Genomic DNA, 16,473 nt, shown 5'->3' with positions numbered 1-16,473 from the left:
GTAAACTGTTAGATAAAATGTGGTGTTAAATGTAAATATACCTTTACAGACTACGTAACACAATGTGTGGAAGCTTTCTTTTTTTCCTTTTCTTCCCCCCTGGAGGCTGAATAGGCCTTTGAAACACTTTCATCAGATCAAATGTTAATATCTTATTACCATTCATGGATGCAAAGAATTATCTGGTTGTATGAAAGACTATTTTGGGGACTATAAAAATTCTTTTCTAGTCATATCTTCTAAAGATGTGAATGGGCTCTTTACCCAGTGACTTAAGGAGAGCCAAGCTAATCTACATGTGATGGCAATGCTTCATTACATATAATTTCTGAAGAGTGTCTTTGCATATTTCTCTGCAGCCTGGCGAGTAGGACCTGTAGTTGGTTTGGAAATCCATTATTGTATTTACAGATTTTTCACTGTCCAAATGCATTTGGAAACTGATGGCCTGCAAAGGCTGGAGTTAAATAATATTTTAATAACCTATTTCAACAAAATCTTTGAAAATTTGGAAATACCATTGTGTGTAGCTTGTAAGTGAAATGACTATTTGAAAAGGGTTTGATGCATTGTGTTAATCTGGAAAAGAGGCTTGTCAGGTAATTTCTCATTTCACTGACTATTACAATAGCCTGCTGCCAAATGGATCTAGCTGTATTGTCAGGCAAACAGCTGATGCAGTTACAAGACATTAAGAAATTTGTTCTTGGGGTTTGAATTAGAAATTTAATCCACATTTCTTGCTTATAGTCACACTGAGCTGAGCACAGTGTTGGTGTTTGAAAGAAAAACCAGGAACATTACAACCACTCTAGTTAACATCTATCATCCTCTTATTTTGTTGATCTGGTTTCTTATTTTGATAATGCAGGTCAGGATTGTAATCAAAAGTTGTCATTATATCATGACTCCTGAATGCTTGTATGACAAGTTTTATATTCTCAGTTTCCAGTGGGCTGCCATTAATGGGAGAAGAACCAAAACATGAGTAGCAGGCACATCAATCTCTCCTTTCAGTGAAGGAACACCACACATCAGTGTAAGTGGTATCAATATCTTTTCACATAGTCTACACTTAAACCAATAGAAGTTAATAATGAATTTATTTATATGTGTGTATTGTTTTCTGCTGAGATTCAGGAACATTCTTTGTAGAAATACCCTTTCTCCAATTGTATGAAGTAATTGGAATGTTCATATTAGTACTTGATTCTCTTAGGAGACAGCCATTTAGATTAGTATGGCTTGGAATTTATACCATAAATCTCAGAAATTGTTGCAGTAGTTTGTTGTTGATTTGTTTAATGTCATAGCTCAGAAATGGAAAAGTTAAAAGTTAGATGGGTCAAAAACTTTAATAACACAAATTTAGACCCCCAGCTGGAAGAGGGAGGCACTTTGGGGGAACCTAATGATCTGTCTGAAGGAAATGGGACCTTAAACACAGCTGAGGGATCTTAGCTCTCTTTAGTTCTAAGAAATGTCCTACATCAGTGCTGTATTGTTCTGAAGTGATTCTTTTTACCAGTTTAAGTGCATGGAATATATTTCACGGTTGACACAGTTTCACTTCATATGTGTCACATTTAGAGAACGTAATGCCTTTAAACAAATAGACATATTTCTTATATACTCTTCTAGCCTCTCATAAATTTAATAATTCTGTAAATATTTCAATAAAATATTGACAGGTCACAGTTTCAGGTTTCTATTTTTAATACTTGTTGCATCATGGTTGGTTAAAAATATAAAGAATTTGCATTTTTAAGAGTGTCCCTCTACCACCAGATATTGAACAGCTTCTGCAAATAAGAGATCTCTTGGGGGATGGCAGTTCTTGGCAAAGGCAGTAACTGACTTTTAGTAACCATTTGACTTCAGGGAACTTTGGAAAAAAGTTTCTGTTCCTGGGAGATCTGATCACTGCCTTTCTGCAGCTAACTGAAATAATTCCATAAAGTATGTGCTTGAGTTCTCAAGAAGTGAAAAACAGATTAGAAAAGGAGATGTTTCCACATGTTATGATCACAACTCCTATCTATGATTAGGTTAGTTTCTCTGTGTTCAGTGACTCAGGGACTTGACCTGACAAATAGTTATGTTGGGGGTTTTCAGAGCTGTGTGTCTTATACTGGCACTAATGGGGTTTTCCAGGGCTGATCTCACACTGCAGCTGTGTACTACCATATACAAATTAGCAATTAGAGTTGGCAGTGTTGGCAGTGGAATGGTGGCTCCCACTAGGGGCTTCAAAGTAACTCTTCCTCCAAATCCTTATCCCTTTGAATGCAACTTTTTTTCCTTAGTTGCCTTACTCTTATGATATCTTCAGCAGAACTGGCTGCAACACCTCAGGTCCTGGCTTGTACTTTCTCCAAACTGATAATGCCTGCTTTCCAAAAAACCCTTGTGAGAGCCTCAACCCCTTCCACCTCCTCCTACTTCAGTTAGACATTATCCTAATCCTTGGTCTTTCTCCTGTCCTATATTAATCCCATAAACCCTGAGCAAATCTGCCTACCTCTGTCAGTATTTGATGAAGAAGGTCCAGGGGACAGCTCCCAGTGTGCACCATCTGCACTGATAGGCTGCAAAAAACTGATCACAGCTTGAATGTCCACATTTGCTTGTCCCTAATAAGCAGTTATGAAATCCACAGAGCAGCTCTAAGTGCTCATAAGATGTTCTAATTTTTTTTTTTTTTTTAATACATATTGGCCCTTTTGGTTCTGTTATGTATAATGCTTGTAGTATAGGACTGTCTCTGAGTTCATGAAATTTAAATTCCAGTTGTGAAAACAGCAAGAATAATACAAGAAGGGGTGTATAGGTCAGATTTTGAAAGCATGACTCAAGCAAGTGGGATTCTGTCCTGGTTACATAGAGATTTCAATCAGAAAAATATGACTGCTGATTCTTCTTGTTTCTCTTGCAGAAAATTACTTTGAATTATCCAATTAACTTTTTCTTGAATGTACTTATCCACTTGTGATTTTCTAATTCTTGGAGGTAAAAGCTACCTGTAGTAGAGCTTGCCAAAATTATTTTATATAAAAGGCTAGAAGTTGACAAAAGCCCTCCTCTGCTAAAACAACATATTGGAATTCTTTTTCTGTTCCATTCCCCCCCCCCCTTTTTAATGCTATTTGCATCGTGTCAATGAGTTCTAAAATAGTTAGATCCTACAATCTATTTTCTTACATTATCATTTTAGTTGTATTTTCTAAGTCTAGTTTTTAATTTAATTTCCTTGTTTTTCCTGAACATTTGAGTTGTTAGCTGACAAACTTTTGCTCTGATTTGCAGGAACACTCCTGGCTACTGAGAACAATGTCTAATCTCTCTAATTTTCAGTTTACCTCTATTACTAGATACTCTCCGTTTCAGAAACAAAGGTGGGATAGGAATTAGTTTCATGCTTTGGTTTATACAACTTTGATTATTTAACTATTTTGTCACTTAATCATTCAAAATAATTGGATCCTCCTGGGCATTAAAAAAGTTCATAATTTATGAACAAGGTGCTCTCTCTTTCCATGTGTATGTGGGATGATTAATAAAGTTTCCCATCTGTCATGCATTCTAGAATGATAGGCTAAATTAGCATTATGTCTGGGTTAATTTCAGCACTTCAGAAGTTTACAGAGAGTCTCTGATGGCTTCTGCCTCCAATCTATTTAATGACAAGACTTAGAATTGCAAAAAAATGCTTTTGAGCATTTTTCTTTTAAACCTTGGTTCACAAGGCTCATATCAATAACAAAGCCTTATGTAGGCATAGCTGAAGATTTCTATTTTCCTTCACACTTCTGCCATCATGAAGGCTCTTCCTTAGCAGTGTTTCATATTTGTTCACTGACAATAATGTCTGAACATGGCAAATGGACCTTTGCTGTGGTCCTCTGCAATACTGAAGTAACAAACTGCTCTAAATGTGTTTTGTGGTTGTAAGAAAGTGAATCTTACTTCTTTTTGTTAAGGCTCATATGTGTAAGAATACTGTCAAAAGCAGGGCTGCGTGTTTAGGAAGGATGAAATTCTTCAGATTAAGGCATTCCCTGACACCTCAAGATTCTGAGGAGAGTTTGGGAGTCACACTGAATCATCAGATGAATATTAGCTCTGATAGCAGATCTGTAACTAGAATGGATAATGTTCTAAAGAGTTTGGGAGTTCCTGAGTTAGGGATGAGTTGTGGGGAAGAGATTTTGCTGGAAATGTTTCAAGAGAGATGCTGAAATCTGACTGGAATGTTATGAGAAGAATAATAGAAGAATTTAATAGAAAATATGTTCTACAAAACAAGTAAAACTCATTAAATAGAAAGTTAATTGGCTCTTCAGGAAAACACAGTTTCTTACTGATTGGAAAAAAGGCAACATGATAACAAAATTCAGTGATTGGATTTGGAAAGGTGAAATTCCTGCATGGGAGATTTTTAAGAGGGACAATAGTTCCAGGGCAGTGACAAAAGCAAAGTCATGAAACCTATCACAAAATCTGAGAACATTCTTAGCATGCTCAGGAAATTGGCTTAATCAAGAGTAATTTAAAATTTATCTTATTGATATTTTTTTCAATTTCTTTTAGATTTTTCACATTTCCTGAAGAAATTATTAAAAATCTTAACAGTTCAGAATTTGCTATTTGTCCAGGATAGGTGATTGTTTTGGCTGTCAGTATTATAATATAATTTACTGTGCCAGTTACAGAACGTATTTACAAGACGTGACAGTTGCTTGCAGCCTTCCTTTTGGAACTTTGTACATTTTAATCAGTAACCCAGAACCAGAGATTTTCAAATAGAGACTAAATTTGCCATTCTTTTTTGGTGTCATGAAGGAAGAAATGCGAGTATAAAGATGCTATCTTTTCATGAACCAAGGAGAATTGTGAGTGAATCTGTGTAAGTCAGGAAAACCAGCCCTGCTTCTCTGTGTATTTACTGCTTCCCATCTGACAGATAGGCAGGATGGTGCTTTCCTAGCTCACAGAGAAGTGTGCCATTGTTGAATATGGACTGTTCCTTGCACAGCCATTTAGATGATGTTTGAATTTGGAGTGTACCTAAAATGATGGTTGTTCGCTTGGTAAAATAATTGTTGGATAAAAAAAAAAATCACTTGAAATAGCCTTTTTATTTTTAGATTTCCATGCAAAATAACAATTGCAACCAACCATAGTAATAATGGAATACTGCCAAAACTGTGCTACCAAAATTCAGGCCAGCCCAGCGCAGAAGAGAATGGAAGCATCTGCTTGATTTTTGTTGAAAACCCTGGAACTCATAAGTGAGTGCTCACCATGAAGTGTAAGCTGCCTCTGTTTCAAAGGATGTCTCTGTTCTAATTTGTGTCTGTTGCAATAAGGCTTCTGTGCCTTATTGGTCTCCAGAACTTTACCTTTTAACAAATTATTTTGGATGGCATGTACCCAGCAGCAGGCTAATGTGCTATAGTCATCATTAGCAAATGTGCTTTGCCCTTGAACAATCTCCTATGCTAATCATTTTATGCCATCACCATCCCTTTTCAGGAGTAGCTGCCCTTGCTAAAAGCAGCCTGACCCTGTGGATTTGCCAGGGGGAGGTCCTGTCATGTGATTTAGTCCCTCTTGAAAAAGGTCTCTGTGTGTGGCTTGGCTGACTTCTCAGTTCATTGCGTGCTGACACTGAGTGTAGCAGGCTGACTATCTTCACAGAGGGCTATAGTTCAGCTGATCTTAGAGGTATTTTCCAACCCTTAATGACTATGATCTCATCTGCTGCCCTTTCTAAATGAGCAACCAGACTGATGTCATGCTTTAACAGATGATGGCGCTGGGTTTGGTGATGAGGCCTGCATATTACTAGAATGTGTATCTAGGAATGTAAAATCCATAAATATTCTTCTTACATGTGTATCTCTATAAATTAACTGCTCCTTCCCTCAGAGATCCGACCTCTGACAAAGTGCATTCTGTGCAGTCTCTTACCATCACTGTTACATATTGAGGTCCAGTCCAACTGGGAGTTTTACAAACATTTGGACAGTGGTGTCAGTTGTGAGCTTATAAACTAAGAAAGTGAAAGGGGTCTTCATAAAAGTCTTGGCATTGAATCTGTGATGCCTTGTATATGGTACCTTTCTGATAATATTAGAGACCTTATCAATACCAGGCAAAGTGTGCTGTTAGAAATCATCTTTAATGTACTTTAAATAATGTAACATGATTCAATGATTACTGCGAGCAAAGCTCATGTAAAACTAGCTGGAATTACTTAGCCTTCTACTCCCTTAACATTAGCTCTAACTAGATAACTCCTTTTCTAATTCCGCTGCCTATATTTATTCATGACAATAGCCTAGCTTAGGGTGTTTATGGTGTTTTTTCCTAACAATACCTTCCAGTCTGGGATAGATGCAGAACATTTCACTGCCAGAGAGGTTACAAAATTTACTGGGAAGGGTAGAGCATAGTGTGTCATGGTTCCAAACACACAAAATATGCGAGTAAACTGATGTTTCTAATGAATGGTCATAGGTAGTGGGACATTTCTCTGGGCTTTAGTACTGACATTGAGCAAGATGAAGGGAGAATTAACCTCAGAAATTGTATTTTAGACCAGAAAAAGAAAAAAATTAGGAAAGCTTAAAGGAAGCCCGCTACTCACTTTTGATTTTGTTTCATTTTATTTGTGGTACTACTTCATGTCAATGGCTAACTTATAGATGTACCTTTACACCTCTGGTAACATTCAAATAGATCATGCTTGAATTCCTGGAAGATATTTAATTGTAATTGGAACCTCAATGCATAAACCAGGGAAGATATCATGAAGTTCAGAGATGATGATGAACACTAGGAGAAAGTTAACTGATACATGGAAAAAGTTGCTGAAGAAGCAGTTTCATGATCTATAGTTTGGCCTTTTGTCTGGCCTTCATCAGGTATATAATAACAAAGCTTGAAAGCTCTTTGATCAGCAGTTCAGCTCCCACACTGGGAATGAGGCAGGGCTTGCTCAGCTGATAGCTCGTTCTGACAAAGAAACTGAGTTACAGGAGGGACATAGAGCAGGAGTTGGTGTGGCATCAGTGAAAACAGTAGTAAACTTCTATAAACCACTGTTTGCAGGAGAAGTAAGAGCATGGCCAGGTTAACCAACAGCACATCTAGTATTACTTGTTCAGCTGCAGCAAAGGAAGCACTTTCAGAAAAGGAAACACAGAAACTGGCGCTCCTCCTGGGATGAACCTGCTAGGGCTTGTAGAGCTTGGCTGTCTGTGGTGGGTGGGGAGATCCTCGACATGTTCTGTCAGACCCTGGCATCTTCACTGCCCATGAAAGAGGGCTGTGTTGTGTTCTGACAGGTAAATATGGGATGGCACAGTAGCTGTGTGGAAACAACATAGTGACACAATCATCAGACCACATGAAACTCATGGAGAGCAGAAAGACACTGCTTGAGATGGCATCTAATGTAAAAGAGATTTCTTCCTCTTTTGATGTCCTGATGTGATAATGGTTCTTTCTGAGGGTACCAGCAGCCCCCTTTGCTTTCTACACTGGATTGAACTAATATTGCCAAGGTAGTGTCTGCAGGTGCTTTACACCATTACTCTGTGACCTGTCTGGGTACTAGCACACACTTCATAGGGACTGATTGTGATCCTTTCAGCCTGCAGCATGGGGAAATTGTTGTTAACAACTCAATGTGTCTAGGACTTAAATATATGGAACCTGAAACTTATGAAACCACAATTTATAGAGCCTGATCCTCTGTGTCTGATCACCAGTTTCCATCTAGTCAAGTCCCCTTGAACTCATGTGAAACCTTCAATTTTCTGTCAGCAATGCACAGAATCGGGTCTGTCTGTGAGCAGCTTTGGGGACTGTCAAGCAGCATGAGGTTCTAAAGAGCTTTAGTCCTCTGAGGTACAACATAAAGTTTCCTCCTGGGGCTTGGGGCGGGTGGGAGTAGTTTAATTATTTGTAGAGATCAAATTTATTACAGAAGGTTCTGGCTGTGCAATGTAATTTCTTTATAGTATCCGTTGGGACATTGCAATCTTGGGCTGTTAGAGGGGCCAGCCAAAGGGTTTAGCACCTCATCTGCACTGAGGTAATTAGCCAAAGGAACATTACTCTTGCAGTGCTCAAAATTGCCTGGAAAGATAGAAGTAATTTTCAGTGGCATGCTTAAGGTAGTTTTTGGCTCATTCATTGACTCCTGGGGGTAGTTTTCTAAAACAATGTTTCTTGTGAGCATCTTTGTAAAAACACATACAAATAGAATCTTTATTCCCCTAGCATTGACTTTGTAAGGAACATTGTCATTGTCTTTTGTTACAGAGAGATGTTCTAGAGTTATGCTGGGAGTAATAACCTGGATTTAGGCTTGGAAGCCCTTGAAAAGTTCTTGGTATATGGGAATTAATATTTTCTTTCTGGAATTCTTATTTCAACAAGGCAATTTCTGTGTATTTTGTTAACAGCTTCAAAAGAAAGTGTTTATTAAAAAAAAAAAAATTCATGAACTTCAAGCAAAAATACCACATAGGGAATGGACTCTTCCATCGTTATGCTCATTTTTGCATGGATCACAATGCAAATACCAAAACAGCAGTGATCCATTACTAGTTTAAGCATCTCTGAATTCTAATTCTTAAATAGAGTAACATGTTAATAGAGTTTAGTTATGTTTCACTGTGCAAAACAATGCCTTATGAAGATTAATTAGAAAAAAGTCTCATCTTGCTGTAAGGAATTTGCTGACTCTTTGGACTCCATTGAGCAATCCTAGGGCTTGGTAATATCTTCGATGCAGGAGCTGAGGAGGTAAAGAGCACCTAGAATTTAAGCATTTGTTGTTCAAAACATATAATTACAAAATCTGTTTGGACAGATTCAAGTTCATGCTTGTTGCCTGGAGACAGAGAATATGGCAAATGACAGCTAAATATTAAGTCTATAGGGGACTATTTGGGCAGGGGGCAAATACACAAAGCAAACTGCATTGATGTGCTTCAGTATATTGAATTACTCTGCAGTGCAATTGGGAGTTTCTGCCAAAAAGCTCTTTTGAGAACATAAATCTTTGATTTCTAGCAGCAGCAGCATTGACAAACGACAGCCAAGACACACATCATCCTGGGTATTATGTAGTCAGTTGGGAGCTCTATACTTGTTGTATGAGGGAGAAAGGGAATAAGATTACCCTGGCATTTCCTGAGCCTTTTGGGTTTTGTTTTTGGCTAGTCAGCCATTACCAAAACAAACAGGGCCAAATTAATTCCTTGGGTACCTTTGAAGTCAGAGGAGTTATAACTGTACTAAGTCCCAAGCTTCTTAGTATAAAGACTGCTGAATCTCACAGGAGAATCCCCTTTTCAGAGCCTTTCTCTAATGGTGCAGTGTTTAGCATGGCTTTTCATTTTTCATGATGAGTCATGCTGCTGCCTCTTCAAAAGCTGCATTTGCAAAGACGCGGTTTGTCTTTTTCAGTTTTCAATGAAACATGAAAAAAATCTCATGAAACAAGAATCGTGCCTAGGCCTAGCAGGATGCTCTGGGAAAATGAGGAGATGGGTCAGCTAGGGCAAAAGGCATTTCTGTGACAATGTTTTGTTTCTGCCATTGTATTTAAAGGTCTCTTGATGCCCAAAAGACTTCATAGGGTTCCTTTTACTATTGATTCCTATGTCCTTACCTCATCCTCTCTGCTGCTTGTAAAAAGTCATGGTAGGCTTGATATCTTTATAATCTTTCACCTAGGTTGCAGTCAAGGTTACTAGCAGGGAAAAATATTTGTTCTCCTTTCCCCTAACTCTTAATGTAGGGACTTATTTTATCCGTACCTTTAGCTGATACAAAAATAGTGGAAGTTGTTTGCATAAATATTTGTTTGATCCCACTGGGAAGAACAGTACCCACATTCAGAGTTTTTCCACTAGCTGCCTTGTGATGGCTTTTTCTGGGGAATTGTTTTTTCTGTACCTGATAATCCCCATGGTAGTTTTCTCCAGTATCCCAACTTTAGCATCACGCTATAATGATTTCAACAGCACTGACTCACATCTCTTGCAACCTAGAGCAAGTTGGGAATACTTGACATTCCAGTTTATATAGCAGACAAATACTTGCCTTTAAGTACTTGCTTCTGGGAGACCATCACAGTGAAACTAACTGATGGACAAGCCCAGGCTTGGAGACAAATGTTTGTTAATTTTCCTACTTTATTCTCTCTCATGTAACATCTGCTGTATTTTTCAGTTTACTGTTTGCTCAGCTAGTACTGCCAACATTGGCTGTTTCCAGACTAATGGAAACTTTCTTCTGAGTGAAGCAAGATGTAATGTCATCTATTTGAAAATGGAAAAAATCTATAATATTTACATACAAAGATCTTACCATGATTATAGAAACAAAGCGCTGTTTGTGCCCAGACCTCAAATACATCTTTGAAATATCTGTGAGCTGGAAAAATGTTTAGTAATGTGAAGGAAGATGAGTGCTCTAAACATCTCATTATGAAATGCAAAAGGTTTTTATTTTATTTTGCTTTTGTGCTCTTTATTCCCACAGGATGGCCTTTTAAAAAAGGAAATGTGGCCAACAGAAAAAGAAGGCATTGAAGTATAAGCACAACTGTAGCCTGGATTATTGGCTTGGTCTTATCACACTCTAGATAGAGGAATTGAAGTGAATGGATTCACACCCAAATTCCATTGTAGTCATCAGCAGAAACTTTAGAACTGGGCTCAAGGGCCACTTGTCCACCTCCATGTACAGCTGGTAAAGTGCAAGGATCTCTGAGCCTTTGTCGTGATGTACTTTTAGTTGGTTCATCCTGGGCTATGACTGGGAGTGGGTCAGGTATTATGGGTGCAACCACAGTGACAGAGATGTCTGTAACCTACTTAAGAGAAGTCTTGTGTAATTTTTCTGACAGGGACTCAGGATCCTACAAATCTGGCCTTTTTTGTTCTCAAAGCAACATTTTCAGGCCTCCCAAAAAAGCACAACTAGTGTTTATTCCTTTTCTGCAATTTGCAGCCAGAGTTGCACAGAATTTTGTTCAGGGTAGAAAATACTGCTATCTTGAGTTATTTCTCAGATTCACTGACTGTATGGAATAACTATATAGTCAAGGCACTTTTGCACATTTAAAAATAGAATTGCACAAGTGAAACTATAAGTAAATGGACATGTAAAATATAATCCAACTTTCTGTAACAAGCTTTAGACAGACCAGATTTCATCATTAAGTATTAAGATATTGTGTTCTACCTGCCTTAAAATCAGATTAGGAAATGGGAGTGGATTATTCACTGAATACATTTATGTATATATATTACAGAGGGAGACATGATTTTCTGTTGCTTTTATGTGGCATTTGCCAGAAAAGTACAAGTAAAAATACCAGCAAAAAGTCCTGGTTCATATAAGTTGATTTGCATATTTATATAGACTATGTGATTGCTAGAATGGGTTGCTTTGTAGGAATAGTGTGACAAATCACCCATCACTTGGTGTCTGGACCCCAGCAGACATTTTGAGAAAGAACTTCCATTAGCTTCTATTTGTTTGTATTAATTGGCAGGCCTATCAAGTGTTTGCTGTGTCAATGATCTCTCCAAAGTCTTTCTTATATGTGTTAATTGCCTGAAAATTATTTTGATATGCTCATTTCAGGGGCTATATTGTAGACTGAAAGTAAATACAATGTTATAAAGTAAACCTAGAAAAAAATCACCTCTTCTTCCCTAATTTTTTTTGTTCACAGGTCTGTTTTGGCTATTTCAATCAGTGCCTGGCTCATCCAAAGTGGAAAATTACATATGAATTTGAGAATTAAGCTATCAGCCTAGCACCGCTGAGTTAATTTATACCTCAATGAATCCATAATGAAATACTTTAACCTGTTGGCACTGTTTGACACACTTTAAACATTAGACTAATATTATTACCATCTACTAAGCACGAGTCCTTCCCAAGCTGGGAATATTTCTTATCAAATGTGGGTAATCTTTCCATTGAAATCTCTCTCAGGCAACAGCTGGAGTGGGAGTCTCCCTAGCTAATGGCTAATAGGTAACTGCTGCTCACTGGCAGCTTCCCTTCTGCCTCCCATCAGCCTCCAAGAAACCTGGCTCTTGGAACCTCCTTAGTAATCAGTATGGACAAAGGTACTTCAAGGTGTGCAGGAATTAAAAGGAATAGGAGAAGTGTGTTGGCTTTAGCATAAGCAGAGGAATACTTTCTAAAATTATAATATGTGAAGGCTTGGTGCTACATGTAGAGAACTCTAAGTAGGAAAACCCCTTTAGCCACTCCTTTGTAGTGTTTGCTAGGAGTCACATTGTCCTTTGGCATGTATGGAAATACATAATACTGGAGAATCTGACACTGTATTTCCATTGCAGATTATGAAATCCCAATGGAATTTCAAAACTTGAAGTGTCTAAACAAATAGAAGCATCTCTCTTAAGCTGTGATCATGTTCAGTGAGTACCAGTTTACTCTGATTCAAATGCTTTTGTGAAGTTACTCTGTTTGCTACAAAAGTATACCACCTGGAAGCAGCTGGAAAGGTGTTGAGCTATGGGCTCAACTGAGCCCTGCTGAGTCCAGCTCTGTAGCACTGCTGGAAATTATGTGTACTGGCAGCCCACAGTGGAACAGGCTGTTACTGCTGTCACTCTGAGTCAGTCCAGGCTTTCCCTCAACACCCAGCCTTCCTCCCCTCCCCTGATCCCTTTTACCTTCAGAATTTCATGGCAAGACTCTTAAGCTTTTTCTTTCCCACTTCTAAGTGCTTAAATTAGTGAACTCGTAGAGGCTCCTGCTGCTCTGTGTGCACATAAACCTTGCTATCAGTTGCAGAGCTGGTTGTGACTGATTTGTACAAGTCCCAGGCTGAAGGTGACACAGACAGTGCCAGGCAATCACAGGGTTTGCCCTCTACCTTTTGCTCTGTAGAGCCATGTTCTGTCACTTCTGACACAGTCCCACCAGGATTTTTTTGAAAATATTTTTTTCTGATGGAAACTAGAAAAAGAATAGTACTGTAGCACTGCTGAAAATCTGGAAAACATTTTTGTTTGTCTAGGTCATGGATTTCTGAGAGGAATTTAGCCAACAGAAGCACACAAATACTGAGACAATTTTATGTCTTTTCCACAGGAAAAAAAAAAGGCTATGGAAATCAATGGCCATTCATTGGACTAAAGTTGCCAGAACTTGATCTCAGCATTCTCTGTGCCTGAGGGTAGGTGTACTGTAATTTTTATAATAAGTGATATTTTTTAAAACATTGTCAATACAAATCTTCACTACATTACCCTGCATCTGCTTAACACCTGTCCCAGGAACTTAGTGGAGGAGCTCTTTGTTGAGGTAGATATCCTGAGATTAAACTCATTTCATGCCAATAGTTTTCAGAAGTTTGTAGAAAATGTCATTCCACCAATTCCATGTGCAAGCTTCACCATAAAAATAGGGTAGATTTCAGAGTTCAGCAAAGCACTCTGGAATTGATACCTCGTTGATGAGCTTTGATTTTCCTTTCTCATCTTTGTGTCCTTTCACACAGTGTGTTTGGGTGCCTGGTGTAAGCATCAATATTTCTATTGTGATGTGCATGGTGAGTTGATTGACAGTGGAACTGAGATCCTACATTCCTACGTAATCTGCATGGGAACACTTTAATTTGATTTGTAATTTTACACATGAAAGGAAAAGCCACGTATTTTATGTTACGTGTATGATTTAAATGAAATAATGAACAACAACTGCTATAGTGAAAGCATGGGAGAAACGTGGTCATTCCTCAACCAGTTCCTAATTCATCTGCCTGTTTTCCTAAAACAGACAAATATCTCTACCAAAACAGTGAATGTCCAAGGCTATAATTTACCACAAGCAGGCAAAAATCACTATGGTTAAATTTCTTCTCTGAGACTTAAATCTGAAATGAATATTCTGCCTATCACTATTAAAGCAGCGTGTGACAGAAAGCTAAGTGGTCAGGGGAAATGTCTCCATGCAAAAGAAAAGCTCTGTCTGTGCAGGCATCTATGGAGAGGTTGGGGGCTAGGGAGGGGAGGGGCAAAATACAGCAGAGAAAATCGAGATTGTCCTTTTATTTCAATCTGAGGATATCATTTGGAGAGGCAAGATGGAGAAGATTAAACTTACCTTTTTTCAGCAACTTAAAAAGAAGGTTAAAGTGCTAGAGTGTTTGAAAGGTGAAATAACCAATTTTGAAAGTGAGAAAAGCTGAACAGGAATTGCAATTTATGGAGGTTAGGGACTGAGAAGTTAGGTCAGACAAAATCTCTATGAGAGTGTGACTTCTGATAATGGAATCATCACATGAGACAGCAGAAAACTCGGTGTGGGGGGTGTTTACTGCAGTCCACTGTTGGATATAGCTCTGAGGTCTGAAGAATATGCACAGAGCAAAGCAGAAGTAGTGTTTGCTTATATATTTGTTGTGCATAAATATATTTGTTACTTGGTGATTGCCCTCCTTACACTGATTTTTGATGCGTTTCCTGATCATACAGAATGTTTAAACAACTAGAACTGGCTAATTAGACTTGCATATTAAAATAAATTATTCTAGTTCTGACAATGAAAAAGTCTGGTTTAAATTAAGGCCAAACCACAGGATCTGGGTATCTATGTAAACTGGAATTATTGCTATGCATTGCTGCTTTACTGATGGCCAAATCAGCACAGTGACCACTGTATTTTTCTGTATTCAAAGTCACTCTAATACTATTTCATGTCACAGAAACAGGTTTAGAACAATTAGATTAAAACCACCTACATTTCAATAACACCATCTTCTTCCTTCTCTATCTTCTCTTTCTATCCTCTCTCACCATTTTCCCCTTGTCTCTCAAGAATAGCTGCAGACACAGGCACACATATATTTTAAGATTTGTGTAGCTCTGCCTTTGAAATAGGTACACATCCATTGTGAGCTGGCACAAATGCATTGAAGTTATAGCACATTCATAGAAATAGTTCTCTGTCCTTTCCTCCCACGTCTGAAGGCACAAGAACTCATACTCCAGATCCACATCATAACTGTAGATGTATAAACTAGAAAGTTTTTTTTTAGTAAATAAGAAAAGCAGAACGAAGAGCAGGATGAAAATACTATGTCAAGACAGATTTTGATAGACACATTTCTTAAGAAAATAGATTTTTAAGAAATAGTGACCTTACCTTTTTTGTTGTTGATGTTCAGAAAAGAAAGTTTGAGACTGCATTTTGATATCACATTTATCAGCACCACTTTGCAATTGACAACAAGGTAGAGGACTGGAAGCAGCAAAATCTGAGATTATAAATCCTTTTGATGCTATGTTATTGTGCTTTCTTCATGCATATATCTATCCAGGTGAGGTCTTTTTTGGGGTTAAGATAAACAGATGGAAACAGATATTTTAAAAATGCCCCTGTGGGCTAAGGAGTACTTGCTAAAGACTTTTCCTCTGATAAATCATTTGTCATTGAAGGGACCTACTTGTCTTGTATGTCAGTTAAAATCTAGTAAATTTTTAACCTGCTACGAGACCTGGGGCTGTATGATTACAGTGGGTGTAGCCCTCACTTTGGCATTTATTGTGGCCCTTTGTTCTGGATATATCCTAGCTAAATTAGCGGGTGAGGCAAAGACTGTGATTTATTGTAATTTCTAAACAGATAAAAATGCTGCGCAGATGCTAAAGGTTGTTTTTTTTTAAAAATATTATAAACTTTAATAAACTGTTTTAAATGAAATCGCATCTGGACAGTACTCAGGAAAAAATACAACAAATGCATTCTAAGATGGAATTTCTGTGATCAGGGAATTTTTTTAGAGATACAATGAGAATGCTATATTGGATATGTAATCGATACATGGTTTGTTTGATGCAAAATTACTTTGAAAGCAATAATTTCATGGCACTGTTGGATTTTCCTGTGTCAATTTTCACACCTCTATTTATCCATTTAGTTGTGTGGGAAGAATGAGAGGCAAAATGGCTCTGTTTTTTGGCAGGATACCCTCTGAGCCATATCTCATACTCTGCAGGATTCAACATACACTTCCATAACAGAGAATATCTCCATCAAATCTTCAGGACACTTAGCTAAAGTAATACTTATTTTGAACTGTTCAAACTGTATACAAGATAAATTGAATAATCTGGAAAAGCTGCTTCCCTAAATAGATATGTGAGGAACAAAGAGCTAAAGAAGCAGGGAGATAATGAATAGGTCAGAAATGTGAGGGGCCATAGCCTCCTTGCAGTGGAGCTTTCAGGGACTGGTAAATCTCTGAACTATAACAGAAAGGTGTAGTCTTTTTAATTCTTTCCAGTTTGGCAATGTGGGATCTCTTTGCTCTGTGGAAATATTCAAAGGCCAGCTGGGATATTGTTATATGTTCTGTAATATGAGTAAAAGTAGGTTGGCCCAGGCTTTGGTTAG

At 37.9% G+C, this 16,473-nt stretch overlaps 1 protein-coding gene across 6 annotated transcripts in view; it reads left to right on the top strand.

The window, feature by feature from the left end:
• The window catches only part of FRRS1 (ferric chelate reductase 1), a 69,601-nt gene extending 57,112 nt beyond the window's left edge, over window positions 1-12,489 (top strand). The window contains exons 20-25 of one of the 6 annotated variants that reach the window (XR_014956880.1): window positions 946-1,039; window positions 3,307-3,395; window positions 5,148-5,291; window positions 10,567-10,776; window positions 12,034-12,075; window positions 12,408-12,489. The gene's annotated coding sequence lies outside the window, so the exon portion shown is untranslated. Of the gene's footprint in view, window positions 1-945; window positions 1,040-3,306; window positions 3,396-5,147; window positions 5,292-10,566; window positions 10,777-11,767; window positions 12,076-12,407 lie in introns of all 6 variants that reach the window. The other 5 variants (XR_014956878.1, XR_014956879.1, XR_014956881.1 and 2 more) reach the window with 5 other exon arrangements.
• The last annotated feature ends 3,984 nt before the right edge of the window (window positions 12,490-16,473 follow it).

The sequence above is a fragment of the Lonchura striata genome, chromosome 8 (assembly GCF_050655825.1).
Source record: "Lonchura striata isolate lonStrDom1 chromosome 8, ASM5065582v1, whole genome shotgun sequence".
NCBI classification, from domain to species: domain Eukaryota; kingdom Metazoa; phylum Chordata; class Aves; order Passeriformes; family Estrildidae; genus Lonchura; species Lonchura striata.
This window is presented reverse-complemented; position numbering and strand designations above follow the sequence as displayed.